This window comes from Vanessa cardui, chromosome 7 (genome assembly GCF_905220365.1).
Source record: "Vanessa cardui chromosome 7, ilVanCard2.1, whole genome shotgun sequence".
Lineage (NCBI taxonomy): Eukaryota > Metazoa > Arthropoda > Insecta > Lepidoptera > Nymphalidae > Vanessa > Vanessa cardui.
In genome coordinates this window covers 13366344-13390354 of record NC_061129.1, presented here as the reverse complement: position 1 = coordinate 13390354, position 24011 = coordinate 13366344, and the positions used below count along the sequence as shown (strand labels likewise).

At 33.9% G+C, this 24011-nt stretch overlaps 1 protein-coding gene across 1 annotated transcript in view; it reads left to right on the top strand.

Annotated features, from left to right (window-relative positions):
- The window catches only part of LOC124530892 (insulin-like growth factor-binding protein complex acid labile subunit), a 240818-nt gene that overhangs the window by 68015 nt on the left and 148792 nt on the right, over positions 1-24011 (top strand). The window contains exon 2 of the mRNA XM_047105253.1: positions 3489-3534. The gene's annotated coding sequence lies outside the window, so the exon portion shown is untranslated. The remainder of the gene's footprint in view (positions 1-3488; positions 3535-24011) is intronic.

The following is a 24011-nucleotide window of genomic DNA, read 5'->3' as shown; positions in this document are numbered from 1 at the left end:
CCAGCGATCCATTCGTTTAATTCGCCCATTAAACGACCCGTATACCAGATTACATACATCCGTCGGTCGCCTTATGAAGAGTAACTAATACCAATTATGCTTATATAGACGTTTAAAAGGGTGGGATCGTATTTGTTTAAGTGAATAAACGTATCATGTTTTAATTGAGATGTTGTCTTTTTGGTTCGTTTTATTTTTTCGTTATAAATCAATTAACAGCAATTATTCGACACTTAAAAAACTTTAAAATAAAAAAAATTACCGCTAAGAAAAAATGGGATACATTTTTTTAATTATGAAGGATTTTACCCTTGCTTATAACTTAATACACATTAATATATACATGCACATGCACACATATATAAATTATATGTAAATTTAACACAGTGCAAAGCATACTTATTTAATCCAGCTTAAAATAAAAGTACCAGGAGCGCATAACAGAACAAGAGTAAACACCACCACTTGGCTTAGTTAATCAAGGCATCGCTAATCCAACGGACTATTTGTCCGGGCGGCCGCGACATTAGTCCGTGTCCGGTCCCGATCCCGGCATAGCTGGGATTGACCGGGATTTATCCGGCATCGCGAAGTTTAGTTGCTGATGGTTAGGTAATTGGGTTTACTTCTATCAAGAAACGGTTTACAATATAACTTTCAATCTATTAAATAATATTTGATAATAAAAAATATTTGATACATTTTTAGAATTAATATTGTAGGAAAATCTAGCATAGTGGTTAAAACAAGTGAATCTGAATCGAAGGATGCTATTTCGATTCACACTGCTGAATTGTAATGCTTTTTGAGTTTATGATGGAACTCATGTCCGACAATGTAGGAAAGCATCGTAAGGAAGCCTAATGCTGTCATATGAATGTTTGCATCGACCCGTCTTGATGCGTGTTTGAATATGTTTCAAATTATTTCTTTAAAAGCACCGGACGCCTTAGGCCAACAGTGGGCAATTTGCAGGGGTTTTTTTCCGAGATTGTACAAAATTATGTGGTACATCGTTGGATGTATCCGACTTCAGTGATTCTGTTATTTAACATGACCCTTGTCAGAATTCTTAATTCGGTGCTCGAATTGATTTGATTAGATTTCCCCCATCAACTGCCCGTATCCTTGTAAACGTTCCTCCAGGGATCCTCCTAATCTCCCCCAACAGGTGACTCAGTGTTGCCTCATTTGTTTGCGGTGATTGCGTGCAATCAACATGCAGATGGCAACACCAATTTCACAGATAATTAACTGCGAATGACTTGTGAATTCAAAGGTCGTTTCGAGGAATCAGGGTCTTTAAATCACCATTGCGTGTCGTATATTAATCGTGGGTTAATAATTTCGACCGCATTAGTATTTTAAAAACACTAACAAGCTCATGTGAATCATCTAACCTTACGAACATATTCATATGTATTTTAATGAGAAGCTAATCGTTTGTTAAGACAATACTCAGAACGAATTCGAATTCGAATTTCGAAAAAACGTTCATGAATGAAATGTGCACAAAGTAAATTTTAACACGCAAAACTTTCTAAAGGCTCGTAATAATCTCAGTTATCGCTAATCTTGGGTCCAACACGGCCAACATCACGTCTCAGTATTCCGTTCTACGTTTGTATTATCATAGTTCGTGATGACATTAAACTGTGATCCAGACGACTTTTATTGCGCACCTAATATGTATTTCAAAGACCATTGAATGAGCTGACACATAAAAATGATATCATCTTCTAATCGCCCCGGTTATATAAGGCTGCGTGCACATTTTTTAACTGGTAATATATTCAATGGATTGAATTACAGATACGCGGCTTGTTATGGCGTATCATGATAATGTTTCACCTACGAAATATAATAATCTTTAATGTTACGATGTATTACATTGTTTCGAATAACTGCTTTTATAAAACGATGGAAATGATGAAAGAAATTCTCTTAAATTTATAGGCTATGTTAGGAAATTCTAATATAAATGATACCTACATCACTACATTACATAAAACAAAGTCGCTTTGTTTGTCCTTATGTATGCTAAAATCTTTAAAACTACGCAACGGATTTTGATGCGATTTTTTTTTAAAAGATAAAGTGATTCGACAAGAAGCTTTTTGAAATATAATACATGGCCAGTTTAGTAAATAAACTGATAATTTTACTAGTTTCCACTGTGATGTCATATCATTGGACCCGTGCGAAGCCGAAGCGAGTCGCTAGTTAATTTTATCGTTAGGATTATCGTCACAAATGGCAGGACGACAAACAAACATCCGTATAGCTTTGCACTCTTTCATACCAGAACATTCTAAAACAATAGAGCTCAGAGTATTGTTGCTTGGTACTTGTAATGGGAAGGTAACCAACATGTATCACAACATCAATGGATTCAAGTCCGCCTTAATGTCATGTCGCATTATGGATACACCTTTACAATATGGATATATCCGTTTTGTCACCTTTTAAATAGTTGCGACGCATTGCGAAACTCATTATGCATCCTTTGTGATGTGGAAGGCAATGTAATCTAGATAATTCGCATCGTCGCTCTCGACATTCCCACGTCCTGAGTCGCGGGTATTGTGCAGGAAAATGGGAGAGGTCGTTCAACTTGGATATTTTAAGGGAAATTATATTCTAAGATGCTCATTTAAACGTGTAAGGTTATAATGACGTTAAATCCATGGACTATTTTATACGTTTTACGTTGAAGTAACTTTATACTACATCTGCACAATACTAGACCGTATTATATATCTTATCATTAATCATCAGTACAAATATAATGATGACTAAATAATTCGACAGCAATCTTCATGGTTTTATTACTCGTATTGATGTCATCGCACGTTTATTCAAGAATTGTTTTTAAATTAAACATATTAATTCAATAGTCGTTAAATTAAAAAAAAACAATGAACATTGTACCAATGAAAAATTTTAAGGAGTATAAGTCTAATTTTATATTCAACATGCGTTAATATAAGTAACAATATAAACAAAGCACATACTTTGCGAAAGGTTTCTTCAGAGTATTGAATTGGACTCGTCAATATGAGAAAATGAATCAAATTGGCGAATTTATCTCTCGACTCCATAATTAGATTAAATAGATGATATCAATTTATATACAACTTCAGTGGCTGGTAACTTATATAGATGCTCGGAATCTTTGGTTCAAACCTTAGTTTCAGGCAACGTAGCCTAAATCGAAGAAGATTACTTCATTATTATTCTTATCCATATTACATGTAAAATTTCAAATCAACCTGACAATATTTAGAGAGAGATCCTTTGTTTACATACTTGATAGTTACGTAATAATAAAAGTGTGCAAAAGCAAACGAAAAATATACCCAATTGTAATGAAAATCTTTCTGCATATTACAATAGAACTTATGACAATATAGCGTTTGAAATATGTATACACCACAAAGACAAACTTCAATAAAAAATATGTAATAAATAAATTGTTATTGTTTCAGATATTGCGGGAATGACATTCATCTTTCAGAATAGACGGCACTCTTGGTATGTTTTCGCAACATTTTCTCATATTTATTATGTTGAATAAGAATAATATTTATTAATTTTGTCATCTAAACACTTAATTGGATTTTTGTCCAGACGATACTTTATTTGTAACACTGACAATATTCAGATACGATCCACTAACTTCACATTCGCGTTTATTACTACAGAATCGTTTTCGGCGAAATGTGTAAAATATCGGGTCTCTGGGACGTAACCGTTTCGTGCGACAGCATTATCGCAATTCTACTTTCTGAGGCAATCTTTAGACAAATCGGAGCGTATGTTAGTCGAATGGTGGGCTTACAAGGTGCCTTGAACGCCCCGTGCGGCAATCTTCGATGCACATAAAACGATAGTCGCGACATTTCTCGTTATCTGGCGCGGTACGGCGCAAACGATTCGGAAAATCGAGCCGAGAGTCCCGTGTCGGCGTCCATTACCGGTATTAGAGTATTGGCATTCGACGATCGGTATCGCGCCCGCTTGGCCCGGTTCGGTGACGGTTGAACGGATTTTTTTCTATCTACAAGATTGAATGCGGAATATCGATGAGATGAACCAGTAAATAAGTTAGGTGACGCAGACACAGATAGTATCCTTTAGAAATATATACACGTATAGAATCATAAAGAAATGTTTCATTCGAATCAAACGTATTTCATTCAAGTGAGACTTTAACGTGCACATTTCAATTATCTTTTATCATTCCAGCACCGGTTTGGAATGCTAATTTTACCAAAAAGAACCGACAAGAAATTCAGTACTTATAAATCATAACTTTATTAAACTTTAATTATATTATATATGGCACCAGTAATCTAGTATTATTTTGGGTAGATTTTTTAGATTGATTATTGTCCATATACTTTAATTAATTAAAATGAAAAGTACCGGTGTTCACTTTATTTCAACCATACGCTAATATTGAAATTAAATCCGACTATGCTGTTATGGATGTATTTGTTTTGGCGCCACATTGACGGTATATTAAGCGGTTCATTTTCTAGTGCCAGTATGGAAGAAGACTCCTAACCAAATTTGCCCGTCTTAAAATGAATTTAAAAAACCAACTAAGTTATTGCTGCTTTGCTAGGTAGTAATGAGGTTACCGTTTACGAGCTGGCCAATTTTGATCCTGGACTTGTATTAGCGTAACAAAATTATTATTGCGGATTTATTTTTGTAAATGCCTTCATGTGTAAGCAAGATCCATTATATGAAACACACGTAAAGGTATATAAGTGTTTGATGTTTTATTACAATATCTTCAGTAAAGATCCCCTTTACGCAACATCAAAAGAATTACACAGTGATCAAAGCTTATCACAAACTTTCAGTTATTGTCTAACTTTTCCGTAACGTTGTACAGTATTCCATGTATACATATATTCCGTGCGTTCCTATTTCCTGATAGAATTTGTTCACCAAAACGTTTCCGTTGGGGGAGCTGTGTAGGAAGCATTGTTTGTGATATCTCGACCAGAAATTATTGAGTTAAATTTGTCCGGAACCAATTCGCGGAGATGTAACGATATAAGCCGACCGCTTTGTTCGTCATTCGTTTCATCTTTATTGTTCCAACAAAAACATTTATTACGTTGCTATTTTTTTCGATTGGAAAGACATTTTTTTTTTTTTCGTTAAACAATAATTTCCACATTAATGGACTGGTTTATAATTTATAGTGAAATGTTGGTTTTTTGAAAATGTTTTCATTACAAGCGAAGTAAATGTATCTGCTTTTCTCCCTTAAATGAAGGTTTGAGGATTATTCCAGAATGCTGCTCCAATTAATTAATACGTGTGGTATTTTATCCGACCCATTTGGGTATCCCTTTAACACAAGTTAAATACATGAAAAGTCAGTGGTCTCGAGTTTGAATCGACTGCGATCCACGTCGTCTCACCACTGGACACAGGCTCTTAATTTTAATGATCACAACGATTTTTAACGGAACCAAAAGCGGTCCTTGCTTTTAAATCTTAATGTATGTCTTTTATGATCTGAATGTACTAAATTTCATCGAAACGATTTTGCGAAATTCGATATTTGACATTTTAATTCGATATAATTTATAGATTTTATTAATTTGTATCGATAAAATGTAATTTGATTTCTCGGTACGACGTAAAATTAATGATAACATCACTGCTTCCACATATATGTATGTTATAGTTACTATATCTTCTTATAAGATTATATATTTTGTCGGTTGCTCCTACTTAATTTAAATAAAAATCTCAATCTTAGATGACTTGGCTCGCGTTTTAGGAATTATTCGTTAGTGGTTAGGTATAAAAATGCATATTTTGGAGTCAAATCAAATTCATATAAGTAGACTTAGAATTCATATTATTATTCATATAAGGCTTAGACTTGAAAAAAATCAGACGTACATACTTTCGCATACAAAAGCTAAATGAGAGTTCATTTAATTTGCATGGCTTAAAAAATTCAAAAACAACAAAACTCTTAACTAAATATAACTCAAAGATATGTCGTAACCTACCTAAAGGCACATATTATTTATGCCTATATGAGTTAAGGGATTAGAAAACGAAAACAACTTCATATAAAGTCACAGGGAATTCCAATAAACTATAATTTTAAAATTAAATACCAATGAATGCTTACAAACAAAATTTAATTACAAATACATATTTTAAACGATTAAATCGATATTCGTAACAACCCGAGCGATTATTTTATGTTCTTAATATGTCCACAACAAGTTTCCGATGTTGTCACATTTAATTGGACCTATGGAGTTATTCAGTCACTGTTTGAATTATTGCCGCATTGCGATTGTCTTAACTATATCTTTATCTCAAAGGAGGTTTTCTTTAAGTATCATATTCTTTTCTGATTATATTCCATGTGTTAAGGCTATCTTAAACATGCTTGTAGGGACTGTTGAATTGATGATCCTTATAAATAAAACGAAGAGCGCATAACTTTTACGTCTAAAGTAACTCTGTCTGTGTCTGTCTGTCTGTTGGTCACTCACTGTTGTTTCACTGTAAAACCGTTGAACTGAATTTGATGAAATTTGGTATGAAGCAAATTTTATCACCATGGACGTAAAAGAAAGAAGGGCATACTTTTTTGCCTAACATATGTCAACCATTCCCCTAAAACGTTTAGTAAAAATACGACCTTGAAATTGTACTTTGAACGTGATCGATTTTTGAATTTCGAATATAATTTCCAAAAAAAAAAATCTTTTAAAAAGTTTTGATACTTCTACTATTGCACTGTATTAACATTTGTACCTCAATATTACATATGTCCGGCAATTACTCGAACTTACTCACACTTCAAACTATAACAGGTATAATTGGTGAGTAAGTAACGCAGATGGAATTACACAAAGTCCTACCGGTAAAATACGACATGTCCAATTGTGTCGATACCGAACATAGCAAAGTAAGACTATTAAACGCCTAGCAACGATCCCTTTAGACCGAAGCTGTTCCCACTTAGACACATGGTTTAATTAACGGATTACCTTGAGTGTGAGACCTTTGTGTGCTCAAATTGTGATATGATTGGCATAGATTGGCATTGGTTTCACTTACGACTATTTCCGTAAGTAAAAAAAAAATTTGAAAAAAGAACTTTAATAAGAGACCTCATTTTTATTTTGATAATATGATTATTATTAACGTATTAAGTGAGATAGGACACTCATTTTAAGTAGAGCTATAATCAGATTGACTTCATTTAGCAGAACGGGTGCAACCGCCATTTTGATGATTCATCTATCCAATTATTACATTAACACAAATATGAAATAAATTGGACCAACTAAAAAGAGACAGGTATACCAGTATTATAAAACGTTTGATTAATAAAAAAACATGATAAATATTTATTACGAATTCAGGTGTCCAGTTTATTATCCCATAAGCTTGTTCTGAACTACAATAACATACATGTATTATTTTTTGTCAATTAAAAAGTCATCAACGAAATGTCAGTTGTCATTTTGACACATGTCAAAATATTGATAGGAGACTAATTTTATTGTAAACCCTGTTTTTAATTGAAACAAATTTCATCCGATGTAATAATAAAATGAAACACGTGAATTACAAAGTTAATTAATATATAAAATATTTATATTTTGTTTTTAAGTTTGAACAGATTATATACAAACAAAATTCGTTTTGCTGTTTTCTTTTTTTTTCGTTAAATTTGAATGCGGATAAAGTATCACCCGGTTAGATAGTCATGAATTGTGAAATAACGAAAGTCAGGCGCGCATGCGCCTTGCGTGCTTCATATCTATCAAATCGGCCGCTACTCACGCGAGCTTGCTAGGGCATACATTTTATACGAAAGATTTTTTTTGTAATTATCATTATTAAACAAATAGACCTACCGTGCTTCGAAATTCAAATTCATAGAATATTGAGTCGAATATTATTACGGTACGTTTATTACGTAAATTTATTAATAACATTAAACTTATATCAATAAGAAAACTGATATTATGTGTTCCTATACCTCTTGCTATTTACTCATATGACACTAATAATGGCTTAGAAATTATTGTTATAGCTTAAATCGCAATAAAAAGTCTATAATTTCTTAATAGTTAGGTAAACTTTTAATATAAAACAACAAGTGAAGCTTACAAATGTTATTAGTTTTAGTATAGCTATTTAAATCGCCAATTAAAAAAATACCTTTAGATAGACATAATGAATATACTAATTTAATATAGAACCTTTTTAATAATAAGATATACTCTGTGTTTAAAATTTTGAGTTATCTGTGTAAACGTATCTACGTTTCAGTGAGTCGTAAAAGTTCAGGTCTCTTAAACTTCCAACATCCAAGAGCATCTGATATCAGAAGTGTAAAACAAACTTTGAAGGTCCGTTAGTTACGTAATCTTAATCGTGCGATATCTTTCTTAAGATACTTTCGTCGCAAATTTATCTTTCAACTCTTCGTTTGTTTCACAACTAAGAACTAAGTCGAATCACGTTCGAAAAACTTCTTTCGGCGCGTATCACCCAGAAAGTTCTCCAACTATCTAACCGCGGGATCGCTCTAAACTCTTAAAATGTCTCCGAATAGCAGCGGAACGTGTTATATACAATGCACATTCTTGACACTTTTAATTACTATTTATATTATGTTGTCCGATGGATTTCATCGGATCATGCCATGTTTGTCTAATTAACGTAACCGGTTCAAAACTGTTTGTCCGCAGTAATGCTGTTATAAATCAAACGTTACACCGAGTACAAATTACATAAGAACAGACAGTAGTCAGATTAATGTTGTAAATAAATTACCTTCGTAAATTCAAAACTAATATACATAATATTACTATAAACTAACTCTATTATTCTTATAATAATATTTGTATCAATTTGCCACATAAATATAAAAAAATAAACAACTTAATTTATATAATGACGTATATTGCGTCTGACGTCATTAGTAAATGATAATTAAGTTTTATCGAAAGTTAAGCAAAGATGTTAAAATTTTGCAAATACATAAAGTCATTAGAGAAGATGAGGAGCGAGGACATTATTAAAGACAAGTCAGTATGATTAATACGTAGCGTTGACATCCTCTTTCCGCGAGCATCTAATGAAGAATGCCCCGCCCTTGGCTGTCGCGACGCTTATATATATCCCCCACCAGGCGTGATTGATGACGTCGCCGCAACGTCACAACTATCCTTGCATAAGTGATGTGGGTGCTATCCTTAACGTAATTACGTGCAGAGGGAAATGTATTGCCGATAACAGAGATGGATTAAGGGGTTATTGCAGAAGACTTATTTCTCCTAAGACTTATATTTTGGTTTAGGTAACTTAATAATATTTCAACACAAGCTTAGTCATTGTTTTAGTTATTTTGTTTTGACTTTTATTCAGAGCAATGATGCTATATAGTGTGCCAGAAAGGAATTAACAAAAATCAAAATACAATTTATTAAAGTGAGGTCTAACAAGCACTTTTGAATCGTCATTTTACAAAATTAAATTCTATTCTAATTACTATGATTCCACAGACTAAAGGTACTTTTTCTATGAATTATAAATGAAACCTCAACTTAAAATTTTGTCGCATACAAACTAGCAGCTAGGTTTTAATTTTAAAACTATATCTACTTATTAATCGTTCGGTTTAATTTTTAGGTATTTATTGTCAACATTCGTTGAACTAACAATACAGCTATATCACTAGAAGCACAAAGAAATACAGATGACCACGCTCACGATATAGTATGTAACGATTTCTAAAGGTCTTCAAATGACGCGTCAGAAACGCAAAGCGTTGTTGAAAGGGCTTTACAAATATTGTCAAGACAAAAGCTCGCGCCGAACGCCTATGTCGTTTTGATTAATAAGTGCCGTTGACATTCTAATTAACCCGGCTAAAAGTCAGCCAGCCTGCCTCTTTGTTTACACCATGAATGGGATGCTCAAATACCAACGCTGATACAGGGAAAGCGGCTATGGAATAGTTAGGGTTACCGTTAAATTATGAATTAAAGTCTTAATTGTAATTGACGAAACTTTTGTTTCTATACTTACTAAATTTATAATGGTGAGTTTTAATCTTTAGATCGAGAGCCAAAATAAGAGTCAAAATCTGGGACCTTTTTTTTGGTGGAATATTTTAAAACTTAACTTAATTATAAATTTGTTTAATATCAAGCTGATCACGTACTCATAAACTTTTTAGAATATTATAATAAATTCCGCTGAATAGGAGAAGCGGTCTCTGCACAATAGTGAATCTTTCATTTTGGTACATATTTACACAACACATATATTGACGCGAGTGAATTGATTCTCATATTTTAAAGTGAATCTTAAATAATGAACGAGAAAAGGGTCATAACGGCTCAGTTTCATGCCCGCTGGCAGTGTAAATTGTAGCTAATTTTACAGATAGGATGCATCTATCTAAATAGGATACACCTACTCACCAATTATCCTACCGCCAAACAGAAATATCCCTTATTCTGTGCTTGTGTGAAGGATTAGATAATGTAATTATAGACACGTAGACGTAACAATTAAGATCCCACGACTGGCAGCGCTTTTGCTGTAAGGAACCATTTCCTCTGAAACGCTTATTTCATTGAACAGTGCTTATTATCAGCAACGCTAATCAATGCGTGATTAATATAAAGTTTTATGTTAGCATATTATTTTGCTAATATATTACATAGTTCTTGTAATGAATGTCGCAAGTTTGTAACCTTTCACGATCGATTTCGATGTCGAGTCGGTTTTCGATGAAAAGCTCTTCCAATAGTCCATTTACTTTCAGGTTGTAAAAGAAATGAGATGAAATCTTATCACATGACAACCCTATGAAAAAAAAAAAACATTTTTAGAATGCCTGCCTTCATCTGTTCAATGAAACGTACCATCGGCTCAATGAAATGTTGGAATCGAGGTGGTTTTTGATTTTCTTTTTTTTTTATTGACGTGTATTAGCTATTTTGAGCGTAGTTTCGATGCTTGTAAAGAAAAATACACTATTTGTAACTCAAGCGGGAGGCTTTAATTAATTGCAACGAGACTTATTCAGTATTTTTTTAATTGAAGTGACAGAATTGATGATGTGTCTGCGTTTCAGTTTAAAGAGTTTGAATAAAAACCTATATGGTTTAATTCGTTGAAAGGTTACGTGAAAGAAGGTTTTAATGAACGTCGGCTGATTTTCGTTTCTTATTCAAGTTGATATTTATGTGTTCCCTAATTACATTTTGTTACAAATACAGTATTTAATTGATTGTCGCTGATAAAATCGATACTTTTTATGGGCAATCGAATACAACTACTATTCATATACTACAATTAACCCAATTATAGCTATCGTTATGGAAATTTTCATTCAAATCGTTTTTTTTTCTTTATTGTACAGATAATGAACCGCTTTTGACGATTTTTAATTTTAAACACATATTATTGTGCTTTTAATTTGTTTGACCCACTTCCATATTCACATTCCATCGTTTACAATACGTTATTGCTTCGTCATACTTCTGTAACTTCGGTAAGACTTGGCTTAATAAAGGGTACGTTTATTCGTACAACCACCGTTTGTAATGTAAATTTACATATTAAAACAAAAGCATTACAGAAAAGCTAAGGTTTAAACCTCTTAAACAATGCCCCGGTTGAATAGAGACGCGCCTAACCCCATTTCCCAGGGAAAAATATTTTAAAGCTTGCAACACCATTAGTGCAGCGCAACGCAACGGTTTTTTTTTGCATCTAATTTAAATTTTTACTCTGGTATCTCCGGTAATATTACTGCGTTTTATTCAAACCCGTGTTTTTGTTTGTTGTCATTTCGGTATATTGCCACTTTGCTTTGCTATGCTAATTTCTGTAACGACCGCAATGATTTTTATTCCGCTAATCTTGGGATAACGTCGACGCTAATACGTAAGATTAAACAACGTCATTTAAGATTTTAAAACTAATAAATTTGTTTCGTATTTGTTATATTTTGCTTTAATATTCTCAATTGGAATTTTATTATAATGAGATATTATTAATATGTAGAATTATAATTGATTGACCTCTTGATTAACATTTTATAATTATTAATACATAACACATTTTCATAATTATTTTATAAAGATAATAACTAACACCGAATCCGATAAAATACGCGCAATAAAGTCGACATTAACACGCACCTCTATAACTAACAGGGGATCAAGCAGGTCTATAATTTATAATGAATTATATTCATTAAGCACGCAAACTAAAAAGTTGCGATTCATCGATTATAATTTGAATCGATATCGAATTGAAGCCCGACACTAATACTATGATGTCACCGGTGTGGGCTGAGGCGACATTCAAAATTCAAATTTGGAATGTTGCTTTTTTTTGTCACTGACATTGTCATAACCTCCTTAGTATTATCAGAGTATTGAAGTCAGTGCTATTAATAAACGAATACGTATTAAAATTGTTTTAAATAATGAATAACATGCTATTATATATTTTTTCAAATGTTATCTAACCACACTGCTATTTGTGTAGGCTACAACTCATTACGCATTTGACGTCATCACTTTTCACTATATTAAAAAAAAAAAACTATAATAAATGTGAAAGTAACTCTGTGTTTCTTGTGTCTGTTTCGCTTTTTCTGCAAAATTACTGAATCGATTTTGATGATATTTAGGATACGTTTTCTATAAATACGTTGGGGATAACAGAGTATTTTTATCACAAACGAATTCCATGCGGGCGAATCCGTGGGTTCAACAAGTTATTTATATGTTTCATTTCATTTCAAATTTAACAAAAAAATCTTGAACATTTTTTATTTCCTTTTTTTATTATTTCATTTTATCGATTATTTAAAATAATGGTTTCACTAAATCTTTACAACATTTTGTAACAATGTATGTATTGTATTAGTACTGTTTATATTGTAATACAAAATTCCACCTCAAAAAAAAATCAACTGAAATTACATCCACAGATTCAAAATGTATCCCCGAGGTTTGAATTCTGGGACAGCGTTAATAAATCATTCGGTCAATCTCTGCTATGCCTCGTACAAGACAAGATTGCTTCGGAGTCCCGAAATAACGCGATTAAGCGAATGAAAGGACCGAAACGAACAAAAGCAAATGTGATTACCACGTTGTCGGCGAAAAGAAATAAGTAATATTTCTTACGGAAACATTCCTAGCCTCCCTTTTATTTCTATACGTATTGGCTTGTTCATGCAGCCGTAAGATTACGTAAAATAAACAACGTATACATATAAACGACGAACTCCGTGGTCGAGTAATGTGTACACCGATTTTCATGGGTACTCCACTCTTAGGTCCTGGGTTCGATTCCCGGCCGAGTCGATGAAGAGAAAATTCATTAGTTTTCTATGTTGTCTCGGGTCTGGGTGTTTGTGGTACCGTCGTTACTTCCGATATCCCATAACACAAGTGCTTTCGCTACTTACATTTGGGATCAGAGTAATGTATGTGATGCTGTCGATGTAAAAATAAAGAAAATATATTTGAACTAAAATCCACATTATGAAAAAGATAAATATTTACTTGACACACTTATTCGTTATATATTCTAACGTCAAGCAGCAATTATTATATTGTGTAACGCTTTAAAGGGTGAATGAGCCAGTGTAACTAGGGATGTAACATCTCAGTTGCCAAGGTTGGCGCATTGACGATGTATTGTAACGGGTCTATGGAAGGTAATGAACACATTCCATCAGGTGCTGTTCGTACGCTTATATATTTTACATAAAAAAACTAATCGAATGATTTGATTTTACAAGCGTTTATTACACCTGTGTGGGTCAAATATTGCAATTTTAAACCAGTTCCATACAAGTTGTACATTTGCATACGTTTTTGGTGCTACTAAATTGTACTTATTCGTTTTAGTATATGAAATCAAAACTGGTTCTAAAAAGTTCTTTGATTTTAACCGACTTCTAAAAAGGAAGTTATCAATTCGATATGTATGTATGTAGCATTGTTAGAATTTAATTACGTATGTTTAAGTATGATCCATATAGGCTTCCAAACATGTGCGCTTAGTTTCGTAATTGTATGTTTGTATATTTGTCCACGAATTTCTCGCAAACTAAAAGTAGTATTGAGGTGATCATTTTTAATCTAAGTTAAAAGGTTAGGGAACAGTGAAAGTTTCATTAAAATATTTTTTAATTTTAGTTCCGTTCTGTTTCTAACTGTCGGTTTCATTTTTGATAAATTATTTATTAATTAAATTAATTTATCCAATAATCTCATATAGGTATATAAAAAAGAAAGAAGAAAAGGTTATGAGCTGTAGCTGCGAAGGTTGTTAGAGTCCAACAGACCTAGACATTGATGCGGGCCTTAATTATAATACTTACTTATTTGACTTGTACTAGGTACGTCGAGTCGGTCGCTAACATACACACATATATATATATATATATATATATATATATATATATATATATATATATATATATATATATATATATATATATATATATATATATATATATATATATGTGTATGTATATAATACAAATTTATGCTTGTTTTAGTACGCATTCTATGCGTTCAGTGATAGCTTATCCAATTAAATGGAAACATTCTGACATTGTAGTAACGATAATTAGGTGACCCATATCGGATAATATTTTAACTTATGTTACACCCGCAGCTTTGTTCGCGTTTAAGAAGATTATCATAAGTGCCCTTTTTTGGAGTTATAACTTACTTTATACAAAATTTCGTTAAATACAGTTCAGTGTTTTGTTATGTGACAGACAGACTTACTTTCGCATTCATAATATTAGTATGGATTAAACTGGCCTTTGTTAGTTGATAAAAAAAAATATGTTCACATTTATAACATCGCATTGTATAAAACATAGATTGCGAAACTTCTTTGAGATCAACAATGAGCTATTTGCGATGTTTTTTTGTTTAAATATAACGTAACACAAAAGAGCAGAAAATGTCAGTAACAGAGAGCCGCGGGCGAGCCGCAAAATGACCTGCAAAAGTCGCAATAACGGTGTTCTTTTATAACAAAAATAGTCGAAACTCGATCGCCGGCAGCGGGAAACTGACAAATTGTCGTCTACGAAGTTGTCACCCCGGGGACATCACAGTTAGCGAGTGCAAACAGCGCAAGTTTATATTTAATCTCGGTCAAACATCTGAAACGGTACTCAGTTTTAACTGGCTTTCCGGGTAAAACTATGGGGACTAATCGACCCTTTTTTCTATTCTCATCTAGGAGGCAGTTGCCACCCCTCCTAGATACTTAATAAATATAACTGTATACACGAACGTTTTACACAACGCAACGCAGGAAACACCAGTTGCCGATTGGGCATAAATTGCTTAATACAGCATTTTTACTACAGCATACCTCCCTTTATTCTCTATTAAGAATCGTTTTTCAATTACACATTTGTATATAACGTTTTAAATATAAGTCTGAGTTGTCGTAACATAACTGTATATTTATAAAATGGACAATATTATTTAAATTCACACCAATCATCAGGAAAGAGTGAATTACGTAGGGCTGCCGTTGAGGATGCAGAATGAAACCGAACGAATTTAACTTATACGTTTATTTAAATAATTTAATTTAACAATTAATTATTTCTAATTTATAATATACGTGACAGTCTGTTCGATGTTAGAACAAAAAGTGAAGTTCTGTAGTCTGAATTACATATTTATATACGAAATCGGTAAATCACTGAATGGTCCCCACGGTATGGTGATTCTTGGTAGCGCTCGATGTTCGGGAGGTCTTGCGAAACAAAGCAGCGACGCTGGCAACAGGTGGTAGCTTCAAGGAATGCATGGTGTGATTATTTCTCACGGTATGGTAATTCTTGGTAGCGCTCGATGTTCGGGAGGTCTTGCGATTATTTCTTAACAACTCCCTCCGCAGGATCAGCAGCTATTTGGAGACTTTTGTCGAAAATAGTGCTGATAGAGACATAGGATCTCTGGGGCTGTCCTGGACTTCTTGTGTTCTGGTTGCCTCATTGTCCTTCTGGTTGGTATTTCTTAAATGCATACATTTGCGACGAATGAGGACGATGCTAATAGTGAGTACTGATGCACCGATGAGTAGGTAGACAGGTATAGTCGTGTGATAGAGCGTGTCTAAGTTCGACAATTCCAAAGTCACTGGTTCTTGAGAGGCAATCCTGGTATTGGTTGAATGTAAGTGAGTCAAATCTATACTGTTCAATTTCAAGATGTTCTTCGCTGTCGCTTTGTATGGATCTTCATTACTATATTCTATATTCAACATTTTCAAAACTTGTCCTTTTACTTGATCATGGTGGTTAGTGATGGTGAAGATGGACGTTTGTAGAGCACACCCTTTAGGTATTTCAGCTAGATAGCTTCCGAGAAGGTTTTTGTATTGATCTTGAGAACAGGTTAAATGAACTTTCGTTAAGTTGGGAAAGCTCAGAACATAGTGACGATCATCCAATTGTTCCATGGCTTGAGAAGATAAGATTACTGGAGTAACCCGACAGGTTTCATGGATATGTTGCTGGAGTATAAGATGTTGAATGCAGCTCGTTTGCTCTCCATAGTGTCGGTTTAAGTTGTCCTCGCAAAGATGACCGTGACTGTACTTCGGACATTCTGTCTCTATATACAGTAGATCTTTCTCGTGAATTGCTACGTATGGATAGGTAGGGATTATAATTTTATCATTACTATTAGGGGCTAAGGACAATTTGTAAAGGATGTAGTTATTGGGATTCATGATTGGAAACTTAATTACCAAGATTATATCATTATCTTTATAATAATATCCTAATCTTAATAGATCTAAATATTCCCTAAAATTAATATCTAGCACTACATTTGAATTGTATAAACCTTTTAGTTTATTTAACATAACTATATAAGTGTCGTAATCGAGAACGGAATAATGGATGCTTTTAGCTCTTATGAATGCCAATAGATTCTGTAGTTTTGACAACTCTTGTGACAAATTGTCTATGTCATCACCTAGTATTGTAAGTAGCTGGGCTAAATGAAAATACTTAATTGCATCTTCTTCTTTCCTAACATCATTATCTAAGATGGTTTTAATAATGTTCTCTATTTTCCTCTGGTTTTCTACTATCATATCTGTAACATTTGAACTCTGAGATGCCCACTGCTTGCTTAAACTTATTTGATGATTTATTTCAATGGCTAAGTTATTTTCGTTCTTTTGTAGAATAGCAATGGCATTTTCGTTCTTTAGTGCGTCCGTATAATCTAAATTTCCGGAGATTAGGTACCCGTTTCAGGCGCGACTTGGGTACGGGTCCTCTCTTTCTCTTTGTATAAATATGTATAGGTAAATCTGTTACAACCGTATCGTTCGTATAGCGGGCAGCTAATTTCTGTCTATTAGCTAGGGGATTTCTGACATAGATTCGTTGATCAGGTGCATATGTTTTATTTTTTATGCCATTTCTATTAATGTTCTCGGTTATTTCAGTACGACGCTGAAGGGCGGTTTCATTAATGATTTCGTATACCTTTAACATTCGCTTACGGTGATCTAGTATATATTCCTGCAATAGGTGCTCTGTTAAATAAGGATCGTAATAATCGGCATATTCATCGTATATAGAATTGTCAATGAAACTATTGTAATTTACTTCTTTAGATTTAAAGTAGTTCGTAGGGGGTGGGTTCCCGGATTTTGAACCTTGCGATAAAATAGCTAAATCGTTATATAGAGCGGTCTCATCTCGTTGGTCCGCGAAGTTGTTCACTAAAGCAGTTCGAATGCCTTGCCAGTCGGATGGAATCCCATTAGAATTAATTAAGCGAGCAGCAGAGCCTGTTACTTTGTTAAGAATTCCGTTGAGAAGAGCACACCTACTTAATTCACTACTACTATCACTACAAAACTGTCCTACCAATTGATCACATAATTTTAAAAATCTAGTAAGTACATTTGGGTTCCCGTCGAACTCGGGTACCAACCTTAAGGCTTTATAAATGGTGTCTAACTCAGACATTTCCGTTTGTTCTTCTATACTACTTAAACTAATATCTCTTCTATTATCTACGAAAGTTTGCCTACTACTAATAACTATCCTAGGTTCCTTCGATTTTCTTAAATGAAAAATCTTGGCAAATTTTATTAACACACAGGTTAGTTAGGCTAGGATTGAGCAACCACTAAAAAGAATCTAGTGTACTCACATGAACATGTTTCGGTCTCTCTGCGTTATCGATGTCTGGATACCTCTCGTGCAGCACTACTCGTAGATTCGGATGCTACGGATGCAGCAGCTAGACAAGCTACGGCGGGGCTTCACGCGATTACGGAAATCTTCTACGCGAAACGTTCCGCGAGCATCCTACCGACTGCGCCAATTACGTAGGGCTGCCGTTGAGGATGCAGAATGAAACCGAACGAATTTAACTTATACGTTTATTTAAATAATTTAATTTAACAATTAATTATTTCTAATTTATAATATACGTGACAGTCTGTTCGATGTTAGAACAAAAAGTGAAGTTCTGTAGTCTGAATTACATATTTATATACGAAATCGGTAAATCACTGAATGGTCCCCACGGTATGGTGATTCTTGGTAGCGCTCGATGTTCGGGAGGTCTTGCGAAACAAAGCAGCGACGCTGGCAACAGGTGGTAGCTTCAAGGAATGCATGGTGTGATTATTTCTCACGGTATGGTAATTCTTGGTAGCGCTCGATGTTCGGGAGGTCTTGCGATTATTTCTTAACAAGTGCAGAAATATATTCGATAACAATCATCGAAGGAAATTCAAATCAATGGTCTAAAAATTTTACAAGTACCCACTAACATTTTTTTTTATGGTTTAGGTTGACGGACGAGCATATGGACCACCTGATGGTAAGTGGTCACCATCGCCCATAGACAATGACGATAACATTTTATAGCTTTAGACTCGAATGACAGAAGAACGGATAAACAAAGCTTTGATTTAAAGATTCCGATTATGTATATAAAAGTTCTATGGATATATTTTATTTAAAATACAACACTATTCCGCTTAACTACTTATGCCTTTAATTTAATGTCCAAAGTACCGTTATCAATTTAGCCGACATTCTTAGCGGCGACTCAATATGAATAACATCGCAGATAATTCAAGATCTTGACCAAAGCCATGATTCAATGTCAGTTTCTTATTTATCTTTGCTCCTCAATTGATTGGAATTATACATTCGTACCTTCGTCCTCATATTCTATTTATTCTTCACAAATATATTCAAAGTCAATTGGATCTTATTAAAGAAAACTCAACAATATAAACATCATTCTTAGAAAATTATAAGTTATCGGTATAGAGCAAAGATTTTATTTCTAATTAGTGATGCCCACATATAAATGAGAGCTATTACTATGAGGTGCTCTTTTCACCAATAGGATAGACTAGACTTATATAAGATTCATAAATAATTTCAGTAAAAGTAGGAAGCAGGTAACGGATACAAAATAAAAACAAACTCAGCTGACTTGTTGCAAATCATGATAAAATAATTAATATCAATCACACGAAAATCAATTTATCGACGTATATTTATAAATATTCACTGAATCAATATAAAGGAATGTGTTATTAAGAAAAGGAAAACATGAAATTGTTGCACAAATATTTTTCACTTATAACCCATGACTGGTAATTTCTGACGGCACAGTGATTCGCGAGATTATTTTCGATACGATAGAATCAATGATTCATGTGTCTGATTCAACTGAACTAACAATGCTAAGACGATCAATTTGTACGCAAAGAATAATATTGATCTTTAGGAAGCGGTAATGCCACGAAGGTCGAGGCGAACTTGTGTAGGATGGAATTAGCATCAGAATGATTATATTGGCTGTCCAAATAGAATGTTATTTGAATGAAAACTAATAACGATGTGCCTATTATTTATTTAATTATAGACAAGTCTTAAGTCAAATAATGTCAAATTAGTTTTTTATTCCGATCAATAAATACAGGAATACAGCAAAATAAGATTTAATAACAATTTCGTTATCAATATAGACGATGAAACGATACAATTTCGAATTTTAATTGCTTATTATTTTAAAAGACATCTCGAATCTACTGTCATTTAGTCAGAGATAGGACTAACTCTTGCCAAGACTGTCGAGGGATCTGGCCGTTTATTATCACAATTTCTCTAAATTGCCTTCTAAGAGGGCGAACGACAGGCCAACTAACGTCTGAGCTCGATAGTACCGCGGAGGCGGGGATATCGCGATTTGCATGAAATGAGTTCCGTACAAGATGATGAGAGAGACGTCCTCTTGAAATATTCCGACGGGAATCCTTAACCGCGTACTACCCTAAATATTTCACTCTTAGGACTTACCTCGTGTCATCGTGGTAAATATAATATGCATATTTCATAGAGTTTAATTTAAATTTAGAATACAAAGTTTCCTTTCAACGCATACTTAAAAATTCGCTAAGACAATATTATAAAAACGTCTTATGTTGCATATTAAATCGTCTCGTTCGAGAAGTTTCACAATCCATTAAATCTAGGCTAGATTGAACATAACTGAGCGAACTCGCAATAAATTAATCGCGCGGTTGGAAATTCGCTAAGCAAAAACATCACTCCCTACAAAGCAGCTGGTCGCCGTTAATCGGAGAATAATGCCGTCGAAGATTTATCGAAAGCTTGATAAAAAGCGCCCAAAACATTCCGGATTTGCGCTGAGATGTGGCAGTAATTAAAAGTTGGCGTGTAACACGCCTGCGAATCTACCTCCGAATGCATAAACTTATACTAATTAGAGGGGAATTCTTTTCAAGATTCGGAACTTGTCGCGCTTCGAGAACTTCGACGGTACTGTCGCACGTTTAATTGGGAATCTTAGAGAATTCACTTTGTTAAGAAATTTGTTTTAGCCAACAAACTGAGATTGTCGAACTTAGTTCTGGTAACCGAACGTGCATGTTCACATCTTATTACGTACACAGATATCTGTAATTAAAATTTACAAAGGCAGGTACGTGGAAATAATACTGAGCGCGTTCGGTTTGCTCCACGTCGGCTTACGTAAACGCGTGTGACTCAAAATTCAATCAGAAGAACGTTGTGAATTGAATACCGATTGATAAAGCTTGCCCTAAAACGGATCATTAATTTTATCTAAGTTTCAAGCCTACGAGAGGATTTGGGATAATCTCCCGAAGATTGCTCATGTACTTGATTCGTGGCTAAAGTAATATCCTGCGTATTAATTTTATACGATGAGAGCGTAACTAAAATTAAGTACTCGTAATATAAAAACAATATTAGAAGAAATAACTTAGTGAACGCCTAAATTAATTTTAAACATTATATTATTATACCCTTCCCGACAAAAATAATTTGGAACATGTGTTCGTTAGTTACAGAGATAGCAGTCTTCGTAGGCGCGTTAATTAAGCAAGAATGTACTGTATTCGAGCGGCGCGCCTCGCAAAGTTTGTCAAAACCCTAAAACTTACTTAGAAATTTGTTTTGCGTCTTCACGGATCTTCATTAGGTATACGAGTCCAAACTTATTACGTATGTTTGACTGAGGATGTGTTAGTGTTGCGGTTTCGTGACACTTCTAATCTGCTCATGTTCGAATTTGTACTAATTTCGCAGCGCATACAGCCCGAATCCGACCAATTATAAAGCCGGGTCGTCTCAAATTTGGACCAATTAGATGAGCCAACGAACTGTGTCGCACTCGGGAGCAGTTTTGTCGGCAATATAATTTATTAGGGAGGCTCAAAGTTGCCGGTTTCAACCCTTAAAGACTCGAGTGAAATTTGATTACGGATGCTTTAAACGTGTCCCCTCGCCGCACTTGGAGTTTTAAACGGATGACGCCTTTTCCAGCTTAAACCGATACATCACCACGGCTAAACAATAATAAACATATTTCAATTTTCAGTACGATTTATTTATTACCTTGAATATTATCCAAAGATATACAGAGCCATTCCTGGTACATTACATGAACAATAAATCCAATACAGTCCAAATTATTAAAAAGTAAATACAAATTAACGTAAGCACCCATCGAATAAATGTAATTAATATTCAATAGAACGAAAATTTAACGAATTTATTTATAGAGAAAAAAAGGTTTTATACAAGCAAATATCTGAGTGTTGCCTTAATGTTTTTCTCGATGATGTCTTGATTAGCTTGGCGATTACAGAACGTCACATTGAAAGAACAATACGATGTTTTAAGGTGACTTCAAGTTTATTTTGTAAACTTGTTTAGATAAACTGATATAGATAGGCTGACGTAGAAATGTGCTACTTGACGATAAGTGGTCACAATTAACAATTCCTTACATCGCCAATCTTTTTGATTGAAACTTGAAAAGTAAAATTTAGTTACACTGGCTCACCCATCCTTCAAGCCGGCAAAGATACCGAGTAGTATCTTTCAGTATTTCTTGTTTATCTTAACATTATTGTATTTAATTAAAATTTGAAAGACTATTAACACGTCAAATTATTTATTCATGTACATAATATTCACATTATAAGCTACATCAAAGGCACTTCGAGGTGGAACGGGTAAAGTACAGAATACTAGCAGCTTTCAGTACATAATTAATTAATTTCACACTAATTATTTCAATATTATTTAATGTTAACATATATTTGAAGCTTTTTATGCTCCATTGTTAATAGTTAAGGTGATTAATTTGATAGCGCTTAGTAATCATAAGGAACATTACGTAAGAGCTACTTTGTGAACTGTTATTACTTAAACATAACCTAGTTAGGTATATTTAATAGAGCAACTTTGTATATTATTTAAGCACCCAATTAGACATTAGTATTCCATACATGGATTTGAAGTGATATAATGTCACAGGATTCGATTCCATTTTAATCTATTGGATTGTTTTCATCTACTCTCTGAATAAAAGTAACTTATCTGAACTGAAGACTCCTCTCCTTATGATGAGAAGGTTTCGAGATTATTCTAGCTCGTTGTTCCAATACCGACTTATTGGTACAAATGTACCCATTCATCCGATACATGCATGTTTACACTGAACTATAAAATTATAATATATATTACTGTCATAATTCAGTGACGCTTGTTGGGCTATCTAAGATGTACTAGATGGAAGGGCTCTTTGCGAGACCGTCTGGGTAGGTAGCAACCACTTATCAGATATTCTACCCCCAAACAGCAATACTTTGTATTGATTTGTTCTGGTTTGAAAGGCAGCAGTTATACTAACTCAAAGTATAACTGCAGGCACAAGAGACAAAACATTTTAGCTCCTAAAGTTGGTTGCGCGTTGGTGTAATGTAAGGAATCTAAATTAATATTATAAACGTAAAAACCCTGTCTGTCTGTATGTAGCTCTATCACGACCAAATCGCTGAACCGAATTTGATGGAATTTAGTATGAAGCAAACTTAGTTCAAGTTTGCTTCATACTAAATTATCAGTTCAAGAAAGGACATAGGTTACTTTTTTGCCTAACACATGACAACTAACACGCTTAAAGGCAAGTCAAGCCGCGGGCGACTACAAGTAATATATATTTTCGTCTACTAAAAAAATGTTATACAGTGATGTAGAGATGTCTGTAAACATTCATATATATTCGCAATAGCGGCATTGTTTCGTAAACGGTTTGTATTATAGTTATCCAACTAAAGCGGAAAAGCGCAACATTGGGTCGAGTTAAAATGTCGTTTGTATCACTCATCGTAATTTAATGACAATGTCCGCTGCGAGTTCAGTTCCCTCTAACTAAAATATATCCTTATTCCCTATATATTTTATTACGTTATCGCCTTTGAAACAACAACAACAACAACAACAGCCTATAAATTCCCACTGCTGGGCTAAAGGCCTCCTCTCCCTTTGAGGAGGTTTGGAACATATTCCACCACGCTTTTCCAATGCG